Genomic DNA, 10,532 nt, shown 5'->3' with positions numbered 1-10,532 from the left:
CCCGCTATGTGAGTAATTGAACCCAGTGAGAGCCTCTATATAAAATTTTAGTTTGGTAGGCAGGTGTGGAAATCTACTCATGGCTGCCCAAGATAAGCCTCCTAGAGTTCCCTTCCTTATAAACCTGCCACCTACCAATCTGAAGTGGTCTTTTTAAATTTGATCTTTCCTTGCCCTCTGTCTGTGGAGGCCAGTTTCATTTTTTACAGGGAACTCCCAGAGAGGTTGCTAAGCAACAGCCATGGGAATTGATTTTGAGATTACAAATAAATATCAGCAGGTAGGCAAATTTGCAAATATGAAATCCACAAATAATGAAAATTTCTTGTATTTGTTCAGAGCCATGAACTTTGAGTGGGATTTCAATGTGGATACTTAGGAAATAAGAGACAATTGTATCAGTAAGGATATGAACTAGAGTTCCTGTGTTATTGGTGGGGAGATGTCCTCATCCCACCTGTTGCTGGTAGTAGTGGGCTTCTTGCAATATCCTGAGAAAAAGAATTTTCTGAGACTTGCACAGGAGGATGAGATATTATAGAAAGCTTTATTTCTGTGGAATTACACCCCTGATTTTCCAAGGTCCCATTTTCCTTTGGACCAAGGAAGAAGTGCAGCAGTGTCTTCAACGGGGATAGAATCAAAGCCAGTGTCCAGAATTTCTGTTCCATATTTTCATGGTCCAATCCAGCACCAGGCTAGCTTAATTTGTCCATCAGTCTAGCTGCAGTCCATCAGCCCATTGTCTGCGGGGCCCACATGGCCATGGGCCACAGGAGCACATGAAAAAAAGCCAAGAGCCAAGAGGAACCAACAGTCACAAGAGAGTGAACTCCTTTGAGTGGGGGATTATTTAACACCAAATTTTTGTGGGCTTGGAGTGGCCCTGCCCAATCTGGCCCACGATCTCTTTTCCTAGGTTTGACTGATAGGCACCTTCTCTAGTCACCCCAATTCTACTGTGCCTGCATCTCTCTCCCCTTTGTTGTGTCCTTTCCCCCACTTATCTATAGGGAATGGGCCAGTGGTTCCCTAGGGAATGTGAAATTGCAGCTTCCTGGTTAAGCTGTTCAAATGACCTGCTTATAATGTCTGGTCAAATGACCTGTCTATAATGTCCTTTTGCTCTTTTTCTATCCTATACTAGAGACCCGGTGCACGAAATTCGTGCATGGGGGTGGGAGGGTCCCCTCAGCCCAGCCTGCACTCTCTTCAATCTGGGACATCCCTCTCACAATCTGGGACCGCTGGCTCTTACCTGCTCACCTGTCTGCCTGCCTGATCACCCCCAACTGCCCCCCTTGCCAGCCTGGTCACCTCTAATTGCCCCCCCGCCAGCCTGGTGGCCCCTTACTGTGCCCCCCTGCCAGCCTGGTCTCTCCCAACTGCCCCCCTGCCAACCTGGTCACCCCACACAGCTTGTTGTTCAGTCATTTGGTCGTCCCCCACTAACCCTCCTGCTGGCCTAATTGCCCCACGCAGCCTGCTGTTCAGTTGTTTGGTCGTTTCTTACTAACCTCCCCTGCCAGCCTTGTCACCCCACGCAGCCTGCTGTTCGGTCGTTACCATTACTGTGACAGCATCCTGGACAATTTGCATATTCCTCTATTATTAGTATAGATAATAAAAGCATAATAGGCAAATCAACCGAACGGTGGAATGACTGGTCAGCGGGGTGTGGACGGGATTGGCAAGCAGGAGGTGCCAGGCCAGCCAAGGCAGGTGCCAGCGGGCAGAGGGATAGGACAGGGATCGGGGGGGGTGGGGTGGCAGCGACCAGCAGTGGTGAAGGGTCAATCGGGGGGGGGAGGGGCTAGCCACTTGCTGCTGGCACCTCCCCTGATTGGCCTGCCAGTTGCCTCCCGCAGAGAGAGGCCAGACTGCGGCTTAGGGACATCCCCTGAGGGCTCCTGGACTACAAGAAGGTGCAGGCCAGGCTGAGGGAACCCCCCCCCCCCCTCCCAAGTGCACAAATTTTCAAGCACCAGGCCTCTAGTTATTAATAAACTAGAGGCCTGGTGCATGAATTTGTGCACAGGTGGGGACCAACTGGGGGGAGGGGCTGTGGACGGTTGGCCAGCCGGCCCCTCTACCTGGTCGAACTCCTGGTTGAACTCTCAGTCAAGGGGACAATTTGCATATTAGCCTTTTATTATATAGGATAGCTAGTTACAACCTGGAGTTCACTTTGGGCAAAAACTAGAAATAAGAATGGCAACTCAGGTTATGGATAGAGACTAAGTGTTATGTTCTCCAGGAATTTGGATTTTGCACCTAGACTGAGAGTTTCAAAACTTTTATGGGAACACATAACCCCTTTTTACCCAAAGGAGTTTTAAAAATCCAGCATTTCAATGTATAAACAAGGAGCAGTTCTTGTTACAGAACATGTGATACTCTTGGATCCATCAAAGGCTAACCAGGAAAGGAAAATTTCATGCAATAACAGTGAACATGGTGAAGGGATTTGGTACACAGGTGATGAATAGCTGAGAATCAAAGAGGGGATGGTGGGGCACCTGGAAGCTATGACCACCTCTAGGACAAGCCAAGTTGCCAACACTATAAGGAGAATTTACAGCCAGATAAACCTGTTCTCTGGGACCTGAAACTAAAAAATGATGTAGTCTTTATAATAGTATCTACCCATGCCAGGAGATCCAGCCAGTGCATCCCACAGACTAAACACTGCCAGGAGGCAGCTGACTTTGGAGCCAAGGAAATGCTTTCTAGGCAGTGGCAGTGGGGAGGAATGTAGAAACCAGCAGAACAGAAGTGTGGGGAATGATCCCAGTGACAAAGGTCCAGAACCAGTGTAGAATTAAGCCACACATACCCCACCTCCCCAGTTTGAATACAGTTAGTGTAGAAAACCTCTGCATTAAGTAATGCAGAACCACTGACATATTTTAGTATGTAGAGTAATATGATTCATATGTCCCAGGCTAAAGTACTGTTCTGAAATATCATAAGAAATCACAGGAAAATGTATAATTTATATATGTATGAAAGTCAAGAGTTAGAATTTTGAATATATTCAAACAAAAACAAGTATATTTTTAGATCAAAAATTGACTGCTTTTTACTGAAGTGTTAAAAGCTTGGGTTCCAAAATATCAAGTCAGTTGAAGTTGTGAATAGTTTTCTAAAGTGCATCTCTTAATTATAAATATATCATTTAACTTTTCTTTTTCATGTCTCTTTTGTTCACTGAAGTCTTTTCAGCTTTCGCAATTTTTCACATGTCAAAGCACTTTTCCTAATATAGTATTTTGTCATGCCTAAATAGTATATTTATTTTCTGCTTAAAGATTCTCCCAAACTGTCTTTTAAAATAACAATGGGAAGCTAAATTTCAAAGGTGTTAATATATATATATATATATATATATATATATATATATATATATATATATTTGAAATAAGACTATAAAATATTCCTTTTAAAATAATTCTGTAAATAGGCAGTTTAAAACTGCATTTTAAGTTCTTCTTAAAGTATATTTTGTATTTTAAAAGTCTTTCTTCAAAAAGGATAGAGTGTGCTAGAAATCAGCTTCACAATAAAGGATAAGGTTTATCTGTACTTATTCATAGACCTCAGCAATTATATTCAAGATAGTTCTCCAATTCACTAACTGCTGTTTTTAGGATCAAATTTCCAGCCTGAGGACAATTGATTTGCTGGCCAGATGGAAAAATTAAAGCCCCAAGAAAGCAATGCTTCACAATTTAATATTCCGATTTATTTTCATATCCTGGAACAACATTGTAGAGCTGTTTGAATATTAAGAAAAATCAGCTGGTGTTGCTCAGTGGTTGAGCATAGACCCATGAACCAAGATGTTACCAGTTGGATTCCCTGTCAGGGAACATGCCAGGGTTGTAGACTCAATCCGAAGTGGGGGGCGTATAGGAGGCAGCCAATAGATATTTGTCTCTCATTGATGTTTCTATCTCCGCATTTCTCTCCCTTCCTCTCTCTCTCTAAAATCAATAAAAATATATATTTTTAAAAAGAAAAACCAGCTCCAATTTTCTCATCTACTGCCAGATATCCATTTCTTAGTTGACAATCTTATAAATATTGAATTGAAAAATTTTAATGGATTATTTCTAATGAGAGACCTCATGAGCCTAAAAGTTATAGTGGCCACAGCCTAGTGAGCCTCCCCAGTATAGTGGCATTGCACCCAAGTTTTTCCTTTTCCAGACCAGAGTAGACTTACTATGAAATTATAACGCATATGGAAGATCATTCAGTGGCCATACTACTTATGGAATGGTAGACTTCATTTCACATTGACATTTTATTTCTGCCCAAAATATCTACAAGATGTGGAACTATACTTAAAAATGGGTCTAGGTAGGTGAAAGAAGATGAAAGAAATGTGCTCTTCTGCTTTCTTTGTATTCTAGGTAAAAAGCAGATGACTTCTTTCTGCCAGTTATTAGGATCCAGAAACAAAGAAAATTCAGGTCATTCATCCATGGTTTTCTTACTCTAAATGACATTGCATATGGCGTCATTCATCCTCAGAATTACAGACAACTATGTGTCAATTTCAACCAAATTGTTTTTGATGGTCAACTTGCACTATGTTTTCGCCATTCATCTTGTAGAATGAAGATTATTATAGAGTTTGATAGTGTATTTTATTATTAATAAGACTTGCAGCATATACATAATTATGGATTTTAAATGTGAAATGTAATACAGTTATTCATTTAAATCAACTATCAAGTAAGCTTGTCTTGTAGTAGAGCTTCAGTAAATATTTACTAATTTGATTTATTTGAATTCTAGTAGTAACAGATAAATTAAATTTTAAGTTTATGATTAAATATGGCTGGTGGTTGATCATGGACCTAAATGAACCAGGTGGTCAAGGTTCGATTCCCAGTCAGAGCATATGCCTGGGCTTCAGGCTCAATCACCAGTGGGAGGCATGCAGGAGGCAGCCAATCAATAATTTTCTCTCATCATTGATGTTTCTCTCTCTCTCTCCCTCCCTTTATCTCTGAAATCTCCTCTAAAGCCTATAGAAGAGAATGCATCTCTGCTAACAGCTTGATTTTAGCCCAAGAGGACCTGTGTTGGACTTATGAAAGTGTAAGACAATATATTTGTACTGTTTAAAGTCCAAATTACTGTGGTAATTTGTAAATGGCAGCACTAGAATACTAATATAATATCTGAATCCAGTTTATTACTATTTCATCTTTTTATGTTTCCATAGCCACAAATTTTATCAGAAAGAAAATTTCAAAAAGTTAAGATCACATTTTAACATTTAATTTTTTAATTTTATTCTTTTTGTTAATCCTCACCCAAGAATATTTTTCCATTTGTTTTTAGGAAAAGAGAGGAAATGACAGAGAGAAACATCGATGTGAGAGAATCACATCAATTGGTTGCTTCCTGCATGCACCCTAACCAGGCCCCAGGGGAGGAGCCTTCAACCAAGGTACAGGCCCTTGACTGGAATCGAACCCAGGACCCTTTGGTCCACAGGCAGACACTCTATCCACTGAGCTAAACTGGCTAGGGCCATGTTTTAACATTTTAGAAATAAAAAATAAACAAGGCTGAATGACATTAACAGAGAAAAATTTTTGTGGAACACAGTCTCCTGATGTCTTATGCCATTCTGGTTTTCCTTCAGAATTATCTCAGATATGTTCTTCTATTTTTATATGTCTTGAAAATGTGAGCTATATTTATGTGAGATTAGTATATTCAAGGGAGACAGGAATTTGTGGATATAGATGTGCTCCTGTTAGCAGGAAGCTGAGATTTTGCAATCAACATTTATCACTTTAACTTATATGTTTGCTTCTTTCCAGCTAAACTAAAGTTCATAAAGGTTGATACTGGATATCTGATCCATGACTTAACTGCCCCCTCACTGCTCTACTTCTGCCTCTAGCACAGTGCCTGGTACTTGGAAGGCACTCATTACATATTTATTGAATGAAAACGCCATAAATACCTTTTATTCCTTTTTTTTTTAAAGGAAGTAAACAAATTTATCTAATACTCAAAAAACAACCTCTATTAGCATTTTACCTATCTAGGGCAGAAAATCAAATCTGAATGTATACATGCTGTGATGGGCACAACACCTGTGCCCTGTCTTAATCTCAGTAGATGAATGACTGAACAAAAAGATGTAATCTTTCAAGGTTTCAACCTAGCAGCTATTAGCAATGGAAATTGCTATGTAACTTACACATAAACAGCAATATGGTACTGATGATGAAGCAATAAAAATGCTTAGAATTAATAAGTTAGAGCTGAGTAATGTGACTCGACAATGCAGTGCTTGCAGCCATATGAAGTAATTGATCATGGTAGAATTGCTGAATGGTATGAGTAGATTATAAGGGTTTTCTTTTGAGGGGACTAGGATAGACACTAGAATTTCACTCACTAAGCATCTGCTAGTCAATATTATTTTTATTATTTATTGAAATGATTCCTTTGAAATTATTGCTCATATAATGACGCAATTTAAATAATTTCTCTCTGTTAGAATGCTTTTGATGTTCAGTCTCCACACAATTATCTGTGGATCTCATTGACATGGTGTCACAAGTAAGATATTGGCAAAAATGGATTTTAGAAATTGACATAAAGGTCTCAAATTAAAAAGTGTAAGTATGGCCAAAACCGGTTTGGCTCAGTGGATAGAGCGTTGGCTTGGGGACTGAAGGGTCACGGGTTCGATTCCAGGTCAAGGGCATGTACCTTGGTTGCAGACACATCCTCAGTGGGGGGTGTGTAGGAGGCGGCTGATCGATGTTTCTCTCTCATCGATGTTTCTGGCTCTCTATCCCTCTCCCTTCCTCTCTATAAAAAATCAATAAAATAAAAAAAAAGGTGTAAGTATGAGATCTTGAATCTAAGAGTGGCCTAAGATCATTCATCCATCGATGGCAAAAAACATAGGGCCCTTTCAGGTAGCCTAAGTTTGGGTTTTCTAAAGCCAGAGGAAGGAAAAAAGGCAGAAAGGTAACCATCCCCAGAGACAATATCATGCTAAGAGTTTGGACAAGGCAAGGATGAAGAAATACAGCTAATGAGAGAAATTGAGAAGCTGTGCTTGGAACCCTAAATTTTGCAAACATATGAACAAAGAAAATGGACAATTAATACATTTTATTATGGTCCAAGTGCATGGAAATTAAGGCTGTGGGCAGAATCCCTGAATGTGAAAAACATAGAAATCAGGGAATTAACCAAGGTTGTCCTTACTGAGCTCACAGTTCTTGATATCATCAGTGTCAGGAGGGCCACAGAGTGACTGAGTGAGCCAATGCTTCATGTCCTATGCTGGTGAATATGAATGCAATGAACCGGGAACCACATGAAAACCAAAAAGAGGTTTAATACATATCATATTATGACCTCAAAGGTGTATTAACTCATTCTGTAACTGCCATAACATTTCTGTGTTAAGTCTTGAAGGAAGTCACAGACTCTGATCAACCACAGAATATTATGACACTGACAATATCTTACATAATAAAAAGAAGTACAGTAGACCCTGGATATAATGTGACCATCTCCGTAGCTTGGGCTAGAAATTAACCTCAGGGAAATGTAAGGCTTATACCAAACCAATCAATCTGTGAATTTATGGTTGAAGTACATATAAAATACTCTATAACTGGTACACTCACAGCTGCTAGAATTCACCTCTTTGTAGGAATCAGGAGACTCAGGTCCTTTGGGCCATTGAATTCTGTACAGGATATCCTATATAATAAGAGAGGAATATGCAAATTATCCATTAAGCCATAACATCATGACCGGATCAGCAGGCTGTGTCCCCGCCCTCTGCTCAGGCAGCTGCAAGGTCCGGGGTGGGATAGGACTCAATAGGAGGGGATCAGAAAGGAGAGGGAGGGGAGGGCAGGCCTGCATGCAGACAGGCCTAGAGGAGAAACAGAAATACAGAAAGGGAACAAGCCCTTGAGGGGCAGGAAGCAGGCAGCGAGGAGTGGGGAGCCCCGCCCAGACATGGGAGCAGGGTGGTGGCCCCTGGTGAGGGGCACTGGCGGGTCCCCAGACAGAGGGGTAGAGGGTCCAAGGCCTTCCGGGCAGAGGTGCTCCTGCTTTCTGGCAGCAGTGCCCTGGCCGAGCTGGCCTCGGCCACCCTCGCTGGGCCGGGCATCCCAGGCAGGGAATGAGAGCAAGACGGCGGGAGGCTGGGAAAGGGGGGGGCAGCGAACACCTGGCCCAGGCTGAGCCCTGGACTGGGGGTCAACACCGCCCCCCACCCCTCCAGTGAAAGCTTTAAGGAGGGAAGGAGGGCTCCTCCCTCTCGCTCACACACACCCCCGCCAGGGCCTCCTCTCTCTCCAGCTCCATTTTCTCCACTGCTGGGGGCTGGGGTCTCCTGCGGGGGCTCAGCTGATACCCCAGGTCTCCCTTCAGAGCCGGGGTGAACCCCCAGGGGAGCCAGGAGACAGAGAGATGGGCAGGGGTCGGAGCAGAGGTAGCAGCTTCCCTGGCGAGTTTTGGGGGGGAAGTAACCAGGCGGGGGAGGGGCTGAATAGGGAGGGAGCCTCAGGGCCCCCCCCCTCCACTATGGACTAGGGGCTGCTGGGGCCTCCCCCTCCAGGCAGGGGCTGAGAGGGCCTGGGGCTGGTGGGTGGGGAGCCTCCCGGTGGGGGTGGGGGGGTCCTGGGAGGCCGAGGGAAGCAGGACATCAGGGACATTCTGCAGCAGATAATGATCATCATGGACCAGAGCCTGGATGAGGCCCAGGCCAAGAAACACGCCCTAAACTGCCACCGAATGAAGCCAGCTCGCCAGCTCTCTAGCGTCCTGTGTGAACTCAAGGAGAAGACCGGCCTCAGCATCCGAAGCTCCCAGGAGGAGGAGCCGGTGGGCCCCCAGCTTATGCGCTTGGCCAACATGCTTCTGGCAGAAGTGTGGCTGGGCCTGGCAAAGGGGGTTGGGGCTCAGCCGCAGCAGCTTCCGGGGGCGGCGTGTCCCCTGACAACTCCATCGAACACTCTGACTATTACAGCAAACTTGCCCAGATTCGCGGTATCTGCCACTCAGAGCTGGAGAAGTGTGAGCAGGCGTGTAACGAGTTCACAACCCACGTCATGAACCTGCTGAGGGAGCAGAGCCGCACGAGGCCCGTGGCACCCAAGGAGCTGGAGCGGATGGTGAGCATCACACACCGTAAGTCCAGCGCCATCCAGATGCAGCTCAAGCAGAGCACCTGCGAGGCCGTCATGACCCTGCGCTCCCGGTTCCTGGATGTCAGACGGAAACGCCGGAACTTCAGCAAACAGGCCCCCGAGGTCCTAAATGAGTATTTCTATTCCCACCCGAGTAACCCGTATCCCAGGGAGGAGGCTAAGGAGGAGCTCGCCAAGAAGTGTGGCATCACCGTCTCTCAGGTCTCCAACTGGTTTGGCAACAAGCGGATTCGCTATAAGAAAAATATCGGAAAGTTTCAAGAGGAGGCAGACATCTATGCGTCAAGACCACCGTGTCTGTCACCCAGGGGGGCCACAGCCGCACCCCCGTCCTCCGCAGGCTCTGGCAGCTCCTTTGATCTTTCAGGATCAGGAGACATGTTTCTGGGGATGCCCGGGCTCAACGGAGATGCCTACCCTGCTTCCCAGGTGGAATCACTCCGACACTCGATGGGCCCAGGGGGCTACGGAGAGAACCTCAGGGGAGGCCAGGTGCACAGCCCTCGGGAAATGAGGGCAAACGGCGGCTGGCAGGAGGCTGTGACCCCGTCCTCAGTGACGTCCCAAACAGAAGGACCAGGGAGGGGAGCGTTCATTCTGACACTTCCACCTGATCTCACCCCTCAGGGCCACAGGGTGGGGGCTCACCAGGTGACTCTTGATGAGAGGACAAAGGCATCCAGAGGACAAGCCCCAGGCACAGGAGAAGCACAAGGTGGAGAAGGGCAAATGGGGTCGCCCTACCCTAGCCGACACAGTGCTGGGGTTGCTGACTACATGGCAAGGAGAAGGGGGTCCCCTAAGGGGAAGGTGGGGTCTGTCTCCCCTTTTTTCCTTTCTTTTCAATCTTTTTGTCTCCCTATTTCTTACACAGAAACACACCCAGAACCCTATCTTTCAAATCCTCTCTCTCTCTCATAGACACATACACAACTATTCTGTTTCTCTCTCTCATAGATACATACACAACTGTTGTTTCTCTATAGACACATATACATTCTCTCTCTCAGACACATATATGACTTTTCTGTTTCTCTCTCTCTCTCTCTCTATCTCTCTCTCTCTCTCTCTCTCTCTCATTTCACATATTCTCTCTCCCCCATCCCTTATCTGCTCTGGGATCTGTGGAGATGCCAGCCTTGCCCTACCTACCAGAGATGCCAAAAATGGGGACACAACTTCTGGACGGATGACCTGGCCATGCCCCCGGGCCTCCCACCCCTCCCCTCCAGACGGCTTTATTACCTCTTATGCAGCTCATCTTAAACCAATAGAATTGCTCGGTGAAAAAAGAAGAAGAAGAAGAAGAAG

General features: G+C 45.0%; 1 pseudogene; it reads left to right on the top strand.

The window, feature by feature from the left end:
• Positions 1-8,712: 8,712 nt before the first annotated feature.
• LOC103296708 (pre-B-cell leukemia transcription factor 2-like) lies at positions 8,713-9,835 on the top strand (annotated as a pseudogene).
• The last annotated feature ends 697 nt before the right edge of the window (positions 9,836-10,532 follow it).

Source organism: Eptesicus fuscus, chromosome 3, assembly GCF_027574615.1.
Source record: "Eptesicus fuscus isolate TK198812 chromosome 3, DD_ASM_mEF_20220401, whole genome shotgun sequence".
NCBI lineage: Eukaryota > Metazoa > Chordata > Mammalia > Chiroptera > Vespertilionidae > Eptesicus > Eptesicus fuscus.
This window is presented reverse-complemented; position numbering and strand designations above follow the sequence as displayed.